Source organism: Macaca fascicularis, chromosome 2, assembly GCF_037993035.2.
Source record: "Macaca fascicularis isolate 582-1 chromosome 2, T2T-MFA8v1.1".
Taxonomy (NCBI): domain Eukaryota; kingdom Metazoa; phylum Chordata; class Mammalia; order Primates; family Cercopithecidae; genus Macaca; species Macaca fascicularis.
Window position 1 is genome coordinate 32,283,196 of NC_088376.1, and position 17,031 is coordinate 32,300,226.

Consider the following 17,031-nt stretch of genomic DNA (forward strand, 5'->3'; position numbering starts at 1 on the left):
TGAACAGAAATTTATTTCTCACTGCTCTGGAGACTTGAAAGCCCAAGATCAAGGGGAAGGCATCTCACAAGGGCCTTCTTGCTGTGTCATAACATGGCAGAAAGTATCATATGGCAGAAAAGCAAAGAAATAGAGAGAGAGAGTAAAAGGGGGCTGAACTTCCCTTTCTACAACAAACCCACTCCTGTAATGACTACATTAATCCATTCACTCCACCCTCATGGCCTAATCATCTCTTACTAGGCCCCACCTCCCAACACTGTTACACTGGGAATTACGTTTCCAACATACGCTTTTTGAGGAACACATTCAAACCACAGCACATGCCTCTCAGCCGTTATTGGTTCAGGAATGGGTATGTGTCCATGTCCTGGCAACAGGACATGAGGAAAATTTTCCTGAGCCATCTGGGAACTATCTTCTTCTTCCTATGGAGACACAATATGAGACCATCCCCAACTCTTCCTGTAGACATTGCTAAGTGTGCCTCAGACACCTTGCTCACCCCTGTGGTCAATGCTAGCATAAAGAGGTGGACAGAATTGAGAAAGAAATGGAGCAGAGCTTATGTATGTCCTACCTGAAGTCTGCTGAACCTCTGATCTCTGTTATATGGCAAAATAAAATTCCCTGTTTTTAAGATACGGCTCGAGCTGAGGATTTCTGTTACTTTTAGCCAAAAGCATCTTAACCGATGCACTCACTACTCTGGGTTGAGAAAGATGTCAAAGGAATAAGGACAGTTTCAAAGATAAGTCCCAGGACAACTCATGATCTTGAGAATTGCCATTGACTACCTGTGTAAATCATCTAACCTCTCTGAATCACAGCTTCCTCATAAATAAAATGGAGATAATATAGTTAGCCATCTGTATCCTGGGTTTTACATCCATGGATTCAATCAACCACAGATGGAAAATATTAGGGAAAAAAGATTCTGCAAAGTTCTAAGAGCAAAACTTGAGTTTGCTGCATGTTGAATGCTATGTTAGATGAAGTGATGTGTAAGCACTGTTTCAGGTATTATAAGTAATCTAGAGATGATTTAAAGTACACAGGAGGATGTGTGTATGTTGTATGCAAATACTATGTTATTTTATAAAAGGGACTTGGGTGTTCATAAATTTTGGTATCCGTGGGGAGTTCTGGAACAAATTCCCCATGGATACGGAGGGATGACTGTGCTTGTATCTACTTCATAGTGTGATCTTAAGAATTAAACAGGATCAAACATTTAGAACAAACAAGCCACTACCTGATGCTAGTAAGTGTGCAATAATAGCTGGCTATTACATATACTCTTGGAAGAAAAGTTAGAATAGAAAAACTAATATCTATTGCTTTAACACTATTGGTGAATATTTAACTATTTTTTCTGCATTCTCCCCTCACACATCATTTCGGATATTTACCTATATATGTATCTAACTCAGCCAATGCATCATCTCCTTTCAAACAGCGTAACTCTGCCAGTGCATCCACTTACAAGTCTGACCATATTTAAACTGTGAAAACGCAAAGATTCTTCATGTTCTCTTTGTTCTGCTTTGAATAGCCCCCAGCATAATTCCAAGAACATGCAGACACAATATATTCTTAGTTCAGTGACTTTTAACCATGGGTCAAAAATCAAATTCAACTGCAGTGGTTCTTAAACATTTTGGGGTCATGAACTCTTTTTTGAGAATCAAATAAATGCTGTGGACCAATTCCCAGACAAATGCAAAGCCAAGCAAAATGTCCATACACGAGATGCCTCCCCTCCCCCAGGCACAAGGCTCCCTGAATTAAAGTTTTTAAAATAAACCAAAACAAAATGATGAGTAAGCATCACCATGTACCAGAGGCTTTACTAAATACTTCTGGTATCTAATCTTTGCATTTAATTATTTACTATATGCATCCATTCATACATTCATTTAATCTTTACAAAAATACCAAGGTGAAGGGACTACTCTTGCCTTTTGTGTTAGTTCAGAGATGTTAGTTATCCTTCATGATATCAGCTAAGTGGTTTCACTATCCCAACTTATAAGCCCTCCTTGTTCCCTCACAACCTTCCCTAGATCACCAACCGAAGTCAAAGGCAGGAACAAGCATTTTCCCACCAGTTCTGCTGATTGGGAAACGAAGGCATTGTGAGGAGAAGGCCTCACGAGAAGTAAAAATGTTAAAATGAAGTCAACTCAGCTCATGGGAGCCTGAAAAGGCCTCCATTCACTGGCTCCTTTCTTCTTTCATTCTCTCAACACGCGTGAGCTTTGCAGTGTGCCAGGCGCTATGCCAGGAACTGACATCATGCAGCATTACAGGAAGAACCCACAGAGAATAGATCTGAATTCAGCTTCCTCATTTAGCTGCTGTGTGGCCTCTAGGAAGATAATTAATTCCCTGAGCCTCAATTTCCTTATCTGTAAAGTAGAGTTACTTTCATCTTCCTTGCAGAGTTGTCCCACAGATCAGAGTCAAGACAGCAGCCTGCCTAGGACCTGCACAGGATGGGCGCTGAACAGAAGTCAGTTGCTGACAGATTTCATACCTCTGAGGTCCAATAGAGATCCTTAGAGGAAAAAAAGCAAAGTCCTACTCATGACAGGGACCCACTAAAAAGGGCAGAGCAGAGGCCTGAGCTAACACAGGGAACATTAACTTCCTCTTCTCTTCAGACCATTCGGCTGACTCTCCTCTTAGTTTTCATGCTGAAAAGGGGAAAATATTTTCCAGGCAGTTGGGAGGAGAGTTTTTCCATTAATCTTCCCTTTGCACATTGCTTCACCAAGATCCAAAGTGACACAAAACTAACTCCAGGAGTTCACACCAAAGAGGATGGAAAAACGTACCCCTGCCAGAGCTAAGCAAACGAGCTCTCTCCAGGCAAGGAGCCCTTTCATCAGGGGAAGCGTCAGCACCGCCCCCCAACCCATCGCTGCACCCCAAGAGCACACATGAAAGCAGCATCCCACAGGCCTCCCCAACGTGTCTGAACACAGTCCTGAAAGAGTGCTTTACAAATTTCTGGACACCCAAGCAGAAGCGATGTGCCTAGGAAGTATGGGGCTGAGAAGGAGGGTAAGCCAACCATACGAACCTTGTCTTGTGCCCCAAAGCCTCTATCAGAGGCTAGACCTCCATTTTTTTTTTTTTTTTTTTTTTTTTTTTTGACATGGAGTCTCTCTCGGTGACCCAGGCTGGAGGACAGTGACTGATCTTGGCTCACTGCAACCTCCACCTCCCAGGTTCAAGTGATTCTCCTGCCTCAGTCTCCCAAGAAGCTGGGATTACAGGCATGTGCCACCGTGCCCAGCTAATTTTTGTATTTTTAGTAGAGATGAAGTTTCACCATGTTGGCCAGGCTGGTCTTGAACTCCTGACCTCAGGTGATCCCCCTGCCTCAGCCACCCAAAGTGCTGGGATTACAGGCGTGAGCCACCACACCCAGCCAGACCTCAACTTTTTTACTCAGTTTCCTTCCAGCCATGAAGGATGATCTTTGAAGTGGACTCCTTCAGTCCAGCCTGACAGCCCATCCAGATCTGGGTACCCAGATTTCAAATGGATGCCCTCCACATTTATAGAACCAAATAAACAGGGAGGGAAGAACCTAGCAAGAACTGCTAGCCCGGAATCCAGTTGGGATTGACCAGAATGTGCACTGAAGCCTTCCCAGTGTTTGGTAGAAAATCAGCCTCCTTGGTCAAAGGGATGCTTGTTTTGCTGCTGACAAGCTAGCTATTGATGGTGCCAGCTGGCCTTTCCTTTCACACCAAGGCGAAGCTGGGGGCTGAAGGGTAAGGCAGGCATCTGGAAGTGTACATCCCAGCTCTAGACACTCTTCCTGCTGCGTCAAGGGTGCTGGCCCAGAAAAGAAAGAGAGAAAGGAATAAGATGCTCTTAACCTGTGCATCTCTCCCTCCAAGGGCAAGTGGTTAAGGGAGCATGGGGCTGGTTCTAGTCCAGGCTCTACAACTCAGGTCCCCCCAGCCTCTCTAGTACGTCTCCAAGCCCCTCTCTCAACCCTTCCAAAGAAACTCATCTCTCCTCCTTCAGTCAAAGAACAAAAGCTCTCATGCCTACTGACTCAAGAATAGACACCCCCAAAATCACAAACTACCAGTTCCACAAATAACCAGACTCCAAATCCCAGTTTGAGCTCATCTGGGACCCCCTGCTGTCTTTTTGGAGGGGCAAGAAGAGATATCTTGTTGCTGATTTTTTTTTTTTTTTTTTTAAGACAGAGTCTAGCTCTCTCACCTAGGCTGGAGTGCAATGGCATGATCACAACCTCCGCCTCCTGGATTCAAGCAATTCTCCTGCCTTCAGTCTCCCAAGTAGCTGGGATTACAGCTGCGCACCACCACACTCAGCTAATTTTTGTATTTTTAGTAGAGATAGGGTTTTACCATGTTGGCCAGGCTGGTCTCAAACTCCTGACCTCAGGTGCTCCGCCCACCTTGGCCTCCCAAAGTGCTGGGATTATAGGCAGGAGCCACCGTGCCAGCCTGTTGCTGATGTCTTTGTACCCCCAGGGCCTACCCTCTGCCTAGCATGGTTAAGAGCACAACTAAAGTTTACAGAACACTGATCCCTTCGTATGCACCTTCCCATTTAATCTTCCCCCAACCCTAACAGGATGAGGAGGAAACAGCTGCAGGAGGAGGTTAAGTAACTCTCCAAAGGTCACTCAGCTGGTAAGCAGGGATTTGAACCCACCACAACTGATGCTTCATCACTGTGCTATGCTGCCTCCTACTCATTGGATGAGCAAGTGGTCCCTTCTGAGATGCACTTTTCTCATTGTGAAATAGGTTGTTCTGATGTTTGTATGAATTAATGTTTGTAAATAGCCTCCCGATGTTTGCACATAGTAGGCCTTTCCCTCCAGTCTAGTGAATACATCAGGTCTTGAAACAATATCATTTTGTTCAATGTCATTTCATTATAATGGTAATGAGGGAAAAAATAATGGATTCCCTGCCGGGGCCACTGTCTGCATGGGGTCTGCACGTTCTTTCCACGTCTTTGTGAGTTTTCTCTGGGTACTCTGGCTCCCTCCCACATTCCAAAGGTGTGAACATTAGGTGAACTGGCATGTCTACATGGCCCCAGCATGAGTGAGACCGTGTGTGTGTGTGTGTGTGTGTGTGTGTGTGTGTGTGTGTGTGTGTGCATCCTGCCATGTGATGGCGTCCTGTCCAGGACTGGTTACTGCCATGTGCCCTGAACTGCCAGGAGAGGCTCTGGCCACCCACAATGCTGAACTGGAATATGTGGGTTGAAAGAAGAAAGAATGAATGAATACAAATGATTGTAAAATAAAAAATTATAATGTCTACAATAATTATACAAATGTACAACCATAAATGATGGGGGACAAAAGCACTCAGCAAGCCTGCCATACTTGTGATTGCTTGTTTTGGAACTGTGTGGTGGGAAGAGGTGCTCCTGACAATTTTATTTGTTTTGCAAACATTTATTCCTTGATTTAACCTGCCACCATCACTCACTGCCCTCACTCACTGATTCAAAAAAAAATTGGATAATGACCGTACTTGTTTTTATTAATCTTTCTTAAATGTATGTATAGCTCACATTTATTTCAATGTTTAATATTAAAACTATTTTGGTATTTATTTAGAAGTTTGATGATGTTTTTGTGACCAGAAATATGTCATAGGAACTTAATTAACTCTTGTTTTTATCAATTCACCTATTGATTGGTTTCACTTAAGACTGAAGTTTCCAAGAACTTACCAGAAATGTTAAATGAGGACTTACTGTATGTGAGAAATGGTAGGAGTTGCACGATGAGTCAGAAAATTTTCAGGATATTAACATGTATGAAACATGTCCCCTCCTCCCCAGCCTGCCTTTTGAACACAGTTTACTGGTCCCTTTCACTGCCCACTGCCCCTACTGCTCAGACGCCAATGTTCTCTATCCCACCCTCCTGTCACATGTAAGATGTTCATCTACTAAAGTGTTGAAAAACTATGCTGTTCATCCTCTCGGGGGCATGTGCATTTATTTTTGAAAAGGCCATGGGGAGAGGAATGCTGGATCTAAAGGATGTAATTCCTTGAGGTGGCATTCCAAGCACTGAGGCATTTGAGGTTTACCATTTAGATGACCTACACATAAAGTTAGTTCCAGAGCGGTCATACATCTGGTACATCACTGACCAAGAACTAGCAACAGCACATTGGTAAGAAGTGTAAGTCCAGCCGGGCGCAGTGGCTCACACCTGTAATCCCAGCACTTTGGGAGGCCGAGGCGGGCAGATCAAGAGGTCAGGAGATAGAGACTATCCTGGCTAACACAGTGAAACCCCGTCTCTACTACAAAAAATTAGCCAGGTGTGGTGGTGGGCGCCTGTAGTCCCAGCTACTCGGGAGGCTGAGGCAGGAGAATGGCGTGAACCTGGGAGGCAGAGCTTACAGTGAGCCAAGATGGTGCCACTGCACTCCAGCCTGGGCAACAAGCGAGACTCCGTCTCAAAAAAAAAAAAAAAAGGAAGTGCAAGTCCAGATAGAAATCAGGATAGAAGAAGGGTTGACTCTGTATTCCAAAGTCACTCCACTACCAATAACAATTCCAGTAACGAGAGAGTAAAGTGACACCCATCCTAGGCCATGAAGCAGAGGACTTGATTTCAAGTTGTCCATGCTTAGTCCAGACCTGGCCTGAGCCCAGCACTTGCTCCAGCCTGCCAGACTCTCCATGCAGCATCCCACCGACATCTCACTTCCAACAATGTGTCCACAAAGGAGCGTGTCCACCCAACCTCACCTCGCCCCAAACCCACCTCTTTTTTTTCTGAGATGGAGTTTCGCTCTTATTGCCCAGCCTGGAGTGCAACGGCGCGATCTCGGCTCACCACAACTTCCATCTCTTGGGTTCAAGTGATTCTCCTGCCTCAGCCTCTAGAGTAGCTGGGATTACGCTTGGATATTTTTTTGTATTTTTTAGTAGAGATGGGGTTTCTCCATGTTGGTCAGGCTGGTCTTGAACTCCCAACCTCAGGTGATCCGCCCACCTCGGCCTCCCAAAGTGCTGAAGTCACAGGCATGAGCCACTTGCCCGGCCCCACCTCTTCTCTCGAATGGTTCCCTGTGACAGACTGATCTGGAAACCCCTTTGTCATCAGTGGGTCCTCTCTGCACTTCACCTCTCTTTCATCTATACATCTCTGTCAGAGACACCATTCAGTCATCCATTCACTCAGCAAACATTTAAGGAGACTTGGCCACAGTAGTGAGTGAGACTGATGTGACACTGCCTCATGCCACCTGCAGCCTGGCTTCTGCCCTTGGTCAAGCCCTCCCCACAACTTGCCTCAACTGTTGCCATTGACAGGCCTCGTCGCCATCACTCTGTCTTCCCTCTACTCATCCCCACAGCTGCCAGAGAAATCTTTCTAAAGAGCTGCTCTGATCATATTATTTCCTCCCTTTCTTAGTCCAAATATGTCATCTATAAAAACTCAGAAGGATAAGCAACATCACGGCATTGAGGTGAAGATAAAAGGAGATCATATGCTGTGAACACTCTTGGCTCCACAATAGGTATTCAAGAACAGTTTGTGAAATTCATCTGATTTGTTTGGCTTTTGTCAGTTAGTAAGATGCCAGTAACCAGTGGCTTACTAGATCCCAGGTGCTGAGCCAGGCATTTTGTATACATCATTCCTTTTAATCTTCTCATCAATCCTGCAAGGAAGGTTCTTTCATTACACCCATTTTGTGCCTAAGAAAACTGCAGCCGAGAATGCTAAAGGAATCTGTCCACCGCCCCTTGAAGAAAGAGGGCAGGGGTAAGACTCAACTCCAAGTCCTGCTTTCAAAGTGTAACTGTGATGCTATGGAGCCTCTCTCAAGAGTTTCCTTTTTTGTAAACATAATGTTGAGGGTCCTCCTCTCCTCAACAAATGCCTGGAGAATTTAATGAGTTCTATTTTAATGAGCTTGGAGAGCATCATCTCCAACCATCTCATTTTATAGATGAGGAAACTGAGATCCAGGGAGGAAACTTACCCAAGGCCCAGCAGCTGGTGCCAGAACCTCGAACTGCAGGCTCCAGTTCTGACAGCCCCATGCCCTACCGTGGAAAACAGCAGGCATACAGAGAATAACATCGCTTCACGGAACATCCAAAAATGAACACTCTTGCAACCACCAGCCACGTCAAAAAAGAGAACATTCCAGCATCCCAGGAACTCCCTCTCCTACTCCTTTCCCTCCTAAAGGTAACCAATATCCTGACTTTTTTTTTTTTTTTTTTGAGACGGAGTCTCCCTCTGTCGCCCAGGCTGGAGTGCAGTGGCGTGATCTCGGCTCACTGCAAGCTCTGCCGCCTCCTGGGTTCATGCCATTCTCCTGCCTCAGCCTCCCAAGAAGCTGGGACTACAGGCGCCCGCCACCACACCCGGAGAATTTTTTTTTGTATTTTTAGTAGAGACGGGGTTTCACCGTGTTTGCCAGGATGGTCTGGATCTCCTGACCTCGTGATCTGCCCGCCTCGGCCTCCCAAAGTATTGGGATTACAGGTGTGAGCCACCGCACTCGGCCAATATCCTGACTTTTATGGGAATCATTTACTTGCTTTTCATTATGATACATATATCCTATATATCACCAAAGTATGCATTCCTAAGCACTATAGTTTAACTTTTCCTGACTTTGAGTTTTACAGTGTAACACCACAGTACATACTGTTTTGTGAGTAACGTTTTTTCCTGGATATTGTGTCTGTGTTTCAGCCACGTTGTTGCATGCAGCTGTAGTTCATTCATTTTCATGGCTGTAGAGTATCTGCACTGGTTGAATAGTGTCCCCCCAAAAATTCACATCCACATAGAACCACAGAATGTGATCTCATTTGGAAACAGGACCTTTGCAGATGTAATCAGTTAAAATGATTCACACCGGATTAGGGTGGGCCCTAAATCTAATGACTGTCGTCTTTATAAGATGTTCATGTGAAGACACTGAGAGAAATGGGGTGAATACCATGTGAAGATGGGGACAGAGATGGGAGTGGTGACAGCTACAAGCCAGGGAATGCCAAGGATTGCTGGCAAAGACCAGAAGCTGGGAGACAGGCATGGAGCAGGTTCTCCCTGAGAGCCTCCAGAAGGAACCAACTCTTCTGACACCTTGATTTTAGACTTCTAGCCTTCTCATTGTGAAATGATAAATTTCTGTTATTTTAAGCCACCCGGTTTATACTAATTTGTTATGTTAGCCCTAGGAAATGAATACAGTATTCCACTGTATAAACAGCCACAGTATACCTATAAATATACCATTTCTTATCCATTCTGAAGTTCATGTTGTTTGGTTCGTTTCTCATTTGGAGCTATTATGAGCAATGCCACTGTGAACATTGTTCATGTGTCCTGGTGCAAGGATGTGCGCTTCTCTGGATGACACGCCTCTCCTGCCACCCTGCTTCCTGAGCACTCAGCCTTCTATGGCTATAGCAGTAGAAACTCTGGGTCCTGGTAATGAAACAACTCAGCTAAAGCAGAAAAGGATAATAGTGCAACTGGCCAGAGCCCTGCTGGTGATGCACCCTCTGATTCGCTGCAGCTCCAGCCAAACTTCTCCTGCATGAGTTCTCCTCCATTCCTCCATCTCTGGCCTTGCTGTGGCCCTGACTCCAGCCATCACTACCTCCCACTGACAGGGGAGGATCCTCTTCCTGACTTTGGCTCTGCCCTGCCTTCACCAGAGTGTACTCTACACTCCCTTTAGTCCCGTTTTTTTTTTTTTTTTTTTTTTTTTTTTGTTTGTTTGTTTGTTTTGTTTTGATTTTGCTAGCTGATTGAGTTTGGAACTGGTCTGTTCTTTGTTGCCCCCTGGACTCAGCCATAGCATCTCAGCCCAAAAGTTCCTAACAATGGCCCCTCCTTGCAAGGAGAGGCTTCCTGAAGTATTTTCTCCTCCAGGTACCAGGAAATCCAATGATTTTAGAGAATTTCCACCCCTGAGGACAGTGAGAGGCTGAGGGCAGAGAACGTATGGTATCACGGGGCAGGAGAGGTGAGCATCTATGTGTTAGAAGCTGGGGTGCCGATGCACGTGGCTGCAACAGCATCTCCCGGTGGCCAAGTCACAGGGGAAGAAAAGAATGTTTGTGTCAACCACCAAAGGGCTGAGGTAAACAGTTGTCTTCACTCAGTACCCATTCCTGAAGATGAGTCACTTCCTAAACTTCCAGAGCTGTGACGACGATTGTTTATCTGACATGAACATTGAGCTTGTTTTCATTGCTGCAATACCATCTCAAACACTGGGTTGCCCTTCCTCTAAGTAACAACATCCTCTTATTATGAATTCTGTATTTCATTTGGACCCACCTTCTTAGCATTTGTATTATTCTGTACAACTTGTTCTGGGAAACTGTAAAAATAGCAATATTGAGGTAAATAGAATTCTTTTTTTTTCTTTTATTTTAAGGAAAATCTTACTGCTTTGATTTTAAAATCTGATGACAAATCTGTGGTTAACCCCACCCATCACTGTGCTGAAGAAGGAAATTGGATATTTTTTCCGTGGAGATTTCAGCAGTCAATACTCTTTCCTTATTGCTCCAAGTCCTCCCATAGAGAAGTTCTGGGGAAATAGTGAGAAGGCAAAGGGTGGTAGCTGGGAGCCAAAATGCTTAGAGTTATGGTAAATGCAAAATGTGTTAAAAAGAATCCTGAGCTTTCAGTGGTACCACTGTCTTATATCCAACTCACAAAGTAATGCGGTGGGGAATGTATCAGGCAAGGTCCAATCAGGGAAGCATGACCATGATGAGTGATGTAGAAAAACACAGATTTGCAATAGAGATTGGACCTTGAATCATGATGGGAGCTGGTGGAGACGTCTGTGCAAGGCATTCCCTCTGCTTTTGGTGGGCCAATCCTGAAGTTGCTATGGGTCAGCAGGCCAGACAGTTTGGATGGAAGGCTGAATATGAAGTGCAGAAAAGCAAGGATAACGAAAATCTGTGAAGACAAAGAGGAATCCACGAGGACCAACTGCAAGTCATATCTGTCTTCTACCATCTCAATCTCAACCACATGGGCGACTCGCCAGCTGGGATCCTCCATCATGGAGTGACACACACACCTGGCCAGAACAGCTACAGGAGGAGGTCCAGAAGGAGGAGAGGAGGTGCAGGTCCAGCTGCTGCCCTGTGTAGGTCCGTGATGAGTGAAGACTGCAGCAGCACCTGGTGCCCGACACTGACCTCCAGACAGTGATGGATGATGCTCCATATTCACCTTCCAAATCTCATGCAGATTCCTCATATGGCAATCCTAATCTAGACCATATAGGGGAAGGAATTCTGGGAAATGTAGTTCTCATAGCTAAGTTGACACAATACAAAACCATCACAGTGGTGGAGTCAGAAATACCAGGTAGACAGTAAGCATGGTGCTCCCTTCTAGAGGCACCACTAAGCTAACATGCATATACTACTTACAGTGTGCCAGACACTCTTCCCAGCACTTGACACACACCAACTTACTCAATCCTCTGAACAGTCTGATGAAGTAGTTACTTTCATTATTCCTATTTCATACATGAAAAGCTAAGGCACAGAGACGACCACAAAGATAGTAAGAGGCAGACAAACTCCGGCATGATAATGGTCATACTGGGCAGTCCTTCATCTTCTGTATTTTTTATGGCCTGCTATCTTTAAATCCTGAATCCTGCTTTCTTCTAGTTTTCTATTTTAATACGCTGTTCCCTCTCTATCAGATATAGGGACCCTGACAGAATTTTCTTATGAGTGAATTATTCTGGTATGACTGTAACTCTCCTCTTCCCTGTAATCCATGTGAAAAGAAATGTATGTCTTTTCTCGTATTCTCTTCATTCCAGGATAAAAATCTCTGCCTGAAAATAACTCACCTAAGTATTAACTAGGTTCATTTCTCAAGGTCATATAAGGAAGTGATTAAGACATGGAATTTAGAGCCAGATTTGAATTCCATCTGCACTGGTCACTAGCTGAATGATCTTGGTCAAGTTATAGGCAAGTTGGCTATTATTATTGTTTGTGGCAACCATTTATTGCTGGGTAACAAATCAACCCAAAACTCAGTGACTTAAACAACAAGCATTAATTCTTGCTTGTGTGTTCAAAGGTTGGATGTGGTTCTGTTAATCTAGTCTAGCATCAGCTAGGTATCTCTGAATCAGGTTGAAGGTACAGATGGGCTTGGCTCCTCATTGATTTGGGGCTCATGTCTACTCCATGTGTGTTCCTCATTGCTACGAGGCAGCAGCTTCCCAGGACAAGCTCTTCTCATGGTAATGGCAGAGATACAAGAGAGGCAAACAGAATCAAGTACTGTCACTTAAGACATAGACCCAAAACTCTGCCATATTATCACTTTCACTCACATTCCATTGGCCAAAGCACAAGTCTAGGTCAGGGAAGTATAAATATAGATAGTAAATATAGACGGCAAAGGGTATGGACAGAGGGAGGAAATAATTCGAGTCAATAATTTAAAATATTATTAAAAAGCAAATAGCTCTCCTGAGGTTCCCCTTTTAAGTACATTTCTAGATATCAGAAGTTTAACTTTGAGAAGAAATGCAAAAGTGAGTGGATATTTCGGATTGGATATTGACTAGGTGGATGGCGCTCAGAGGAGAATTTGGAGCATATTTTCCTGCTCTCCTTGCAATGACTTTAGGTCAAATTCTGCCCTGTGCTATCCATTCTACATTCCTGTGGTCCACCGTCATAGGTCCAGTTATTGACGTTGTTTACATATTGAAATCCTTCCCAGTATCAGTTCTGGGCTTGGCCTAGAGAACCGAAGACCCATTTTAGGCTCTCACCATCTCCCATTCTGTTACTAAACATCTCACTCAAGGACATTTTATCCCACCAACAGAATTTGGATCACAATTCTCAAGGATTTTAGGGACAGACTGGGCCTCTAGGGAGAAACGTCTGTTCCATCCTTGTGACTGAGTTACATCGGAAGCACACGGCTTGAATTTCCTGATTTCTAAGTGTCTGCATCCAGTGTCTTATTTATTTGTAAATGTATCATTTAAAAAAAAAAAAGGTTTTGTTTCCATGATGAGATAAGTCATCTATATTTATTCTCTTGGGTGAGCTTTATTCATTTTTTTCTCCTAGAAAAAAAATTTAAACATTTTTTAGAGCAGAATTAACGTTGGTCTGCTGAGTTCCCAGTAAATGAGGCAGTCCTCCCCCCGAGTAGCATCAAATCAAAACCAAACTGTGTTACCCATTGTCCACCATACTGTAAGCTCCTTGAGGAAAACAAGTCATGTTGTCTTCTTGTTTCTATATGTACAGGGCCTGGCACAGTTGGAGCTCAAAATATCTTTGTTAATTAAATGAGTAAATTCCAATCCTCTGTGACAGAGTCCACTGTAACAAGACTTCAAAAAACAAGAACACTGTCATGTTGCATGGCTGTGGATGTAGGTTCTCATAGGAGACATTTTTTAGGAAGAATTAATTCTTGGCAAAATCATGACATGGACATAAAATTGTCAGCGTCTCAACTCTGTGGTCACCTCAAAGCCCTGCTACCCCTACATCCCTCTAGTTTCTTCCCATGATGCAAAAATGTAGGTGGGGTTTAGGGGCATTCATTTGCTTTTTTACTCACAATAGTTTATTAAGCATCTATTATATGCCAAGCACTATGTGTTAGGTTTTCAGAATTAAAAAATTAAATATAGGTAATTGCCCTTAGAGAGTTAATAGTTTAGTGACAGAGATATACATGTAAGCTGATTATTATTACACAACATGACAAATTCCCAGATACTGTGGGAATTCAGATGGGATATTCCTAGTTCTTCCTGGAAGAGGTGACATCTGAAATGATTCTTGCTGGACAAATAAGAGTTGGGAATGAGGTGCAGTTCCAGGAGAAAGAACAGCTTGTACAAAAACTTAAGCTGGAGAGCAATGAACGTTCTTGGAACACCACAGAGCTCAGCGTGACTGGGGAAAGGGGTGTGAGTTTGGGTGTGACCAGAGATGTGGCCAGAGAGGGAATCATAGCTGGATCATGCCTGTCAACTCTTAAGGCCTGCTGAGAAGTGTTGATTCATCCTGAGGACAAGGGGCAGTCACTGAAAGTTTGTAAACAGGAAAATGACCTGATCAGATTTGTGATTTTAAAAAGATATAGACTTAAATCAGGGAGACCAATTAACTGAGATCGCCACAGTTATCCAAACAAGAGGCCCCTGTCTAGAGTTTCCTGCACAGTGACAGGTCAGTTGCAGTGCAGGGTTTCACCTGCCAATACCCTGCATGAGCTCTGGTCTACGTGCCTTTAACACATTACAAGCTTTGGCCACTCTACTCACACTTGACTTGAATTTCCTCCTTTGGTGATTATTTTTTTTGTGCCAAGTTTGAAGTTGACAGCTTCCAATGTTTGATAGATTTTTGGTACATAGTTTTCAAGCTTTTTATTTCCTTTAAAGTAGAAAACTGGGGATTTTTCATACTTGAAACCCAAGATTGCATGAATGACTTAGTTCAAACTTCTCCCAAAATATTGACTTTGGGTAAAGACCAAATCTGAATTTCAGGCTGGAGCACAAAAACAGGTTTGGACATTGTTGTTGTTTCTTCTCTTTGAAAAGAAGGAAAAAAGGAATCATGTGAGCAAAGGAAAGAGATGAGAGAAAGCAGGAGGTTTTTTCATTTCACCATTCAAAGAATTAGCATCCAAATAATAAATAATATCCATGTGAACTTCCCTCATTCTATAGGAAACAGCAATGCCAAATTCTGAACCTTCTGAGCAAAATGTCACAGACTCAATATTCCCTATCGACACATGAATTGACTCTGGCTCCCTTCCTTCCCTGCCTTGCTATGCCTGCAGTCTCTCCCTAAATCGCCACCACCACAAGTGTGGCCTTAGCTGCCTGTCACTAGGATAGAAAGGAGTTCTCTTCTATTGATTCTCCAAAGAAGCAATTATCAAGTAAAATGAAAATTTCATTTTCAATTTTCATAGGCCTACAGCCCTTGCTATCTGTATCTGATTCTGAAGTTCTATAAGGCCAAGTATGATGCGTTCAGTGTAATCTATTTACTGTCCCTTACAAGGTTAACTATTACTGCATAAAACCACCCTAAATCTTACGGACTTTGAACAAAACAGTTTGCTATTTCTCACAATTCTGCGGGTTGATCCGGTGTGTGTATACATCACTGGATTTGGCTGGGGTAAGGTGTGTGTATATTAAACTAAGGTTGGCTGGGGGCATTGGGATTGTTAGAAGGCCCTAAATGGCTTCACTCACATAAATGGCAATTAGTGCTGGCTGTCAGCTGAGAGCTCAGCTGGAGCTGCTGGTTGGAGGCCTCAGTTATCCAGTTTGGTTTCTCACATGGCTAATTGGGCTTCGTTGCAGCATGGTAGCTGGGTTCCATGAAGGGGTGTTCCAACAGGTGGATGCTGCAGTTCTCTTATATAAAGTACTTCTGCTCTGTTCTGTATGTTAAAGCCATCCACATAGTCAGTCCAAATAAAGGAGAAAGAAAACGGCAAGGACATACCATAAATGCATGTGGGGATGAAAGATATAATTGGTAGAAAGAAAAAGCCAATAGGAAGAGGTTACATTGAACAGCTAACTTCTAAGTGTTTAGATATGGATGGTACAGGATCAGACTCAGTGGTCCCTGGGGAAGGTTCAGTGAGTAGCTAAGCACTAAGCCCTTTGTAAAAAGCCCCATTAGGTTCATAGCCTGTGAGGTGATCATATACATCCTTCCTCTAAGAATTCTGTCAGTCTCTTCAATTTTGGCCCAGTACACAATACACAACTTGATCCTGATGAAAGTAGTCATTACAGTTTCCTTCAAAATAAGTTGCCAAGCTCTAGGTCATGAGATCCTGGCCACAACTGATTGAACCAGGAGTCCAGGCCAGGGAAGCTGGACCTAAGGGAGACCAGCTGCCAATGAGAACGCCTAGTGTGAGACTCTGACCAATAGGATCACCTCTTATTGGATAGTATGAATCAACATACCCAGATCCTCACCCTTGGGAATTTGTAATGCAAAGTGAATTGAGAGAGGGATTGAGAAGCAGAAAGATGTTCATGGTGAGGCACTGAGAGAGAGAAGCCCATTCGAAAAGTGACTGAGTCATGAGGGTGACTGAGTCAATGGAGTAGAAAAAAATTGATTTCAGTTATGTGGGGACAAGATGTTTGGGGCACCAGAGCAACCGTTGGACCCAGTGGTGAACACATTGTGGTTTTCTCTGGGTCTGACCTCGTCTTCCAGCACTCACCCTTACTCCCTATGCTTCTGCCCCACTAGCCTTCTTTGTGTTCCTAAAACTTGCCAAAGTTTTAGGGGCATTGCACCAGTACTTTCCTATGCCTGGAAAATTCTCTCCCCAGACCTACTCCCAGCTGGCTCCTTCAAAACTCTCAAGGCTTGGTTACAATGCTACTTCCTAAGAAATATTTCTGGACCATGCAATCTAAAGTAGCCTCACACCCTTCTCCCTATCCCTCTTTACCATGTCACCAGATTCTTTTCTTCATAGCACTTACCACCATCTGAAACGACCTCATTCATTTATGCCCTTTGTTTCTTATCTGTCAAACATGCAAGCTCCATGCAAGTGGGAACTTTATCTGTCTTGTTCACCACTAGAGTCCTTACAGCCTAGAACCCAGTGATCACACAGTTGGTGCTCAACAAATGTTTGTCTTGTGGATAACAGTGCACCTGCTGAGACAAAACAGCACTCCTCACTTTTCTTGTGTATCCTTACAATGAATGTGAATGCCCATTGTCAAAGTTCAACTGAGTATTCCCCTCCATTCCTTACAAATGGAAAGAGTCTCACACCTACGCTGGGGGTCCTAGAAACCTTCATGATGGAAGACTTTGTGATGAGGGAACCATAGTGCCAAAGTCATAGACCCCATCAATGGGAAGCAGCCCTAAAAGGACATTTTAGGAAGGTTCCCTAAAAATAAAACAAAAACT

At 43.8% G+C, this 17,031-nt stretch overlaps 1 long non-coding RNA gene across 1 annotated transcript in view; it reads right to left on the reverse strand.

Annotated features, from left to right (window-relative positions):
* Positions 1-10,860: 10,860 nt before the first annotated feature.
* LOC135969621 (uncharacterized) overlaps positions 10,861-17,031 on the reverse strand; it is an 87,689-nt gene continuing 81,518 nt past the window's right edge. Inside the window, exon 3 of the long non-coding RNA XR_010584923.2 lies at positions 10,861-10,993. This is a non-coding gene — a long non-coding RNA (uncharacterized lncRNA). The remainder of the gene's footprint in view (positions 10,994-17,031) is intronic.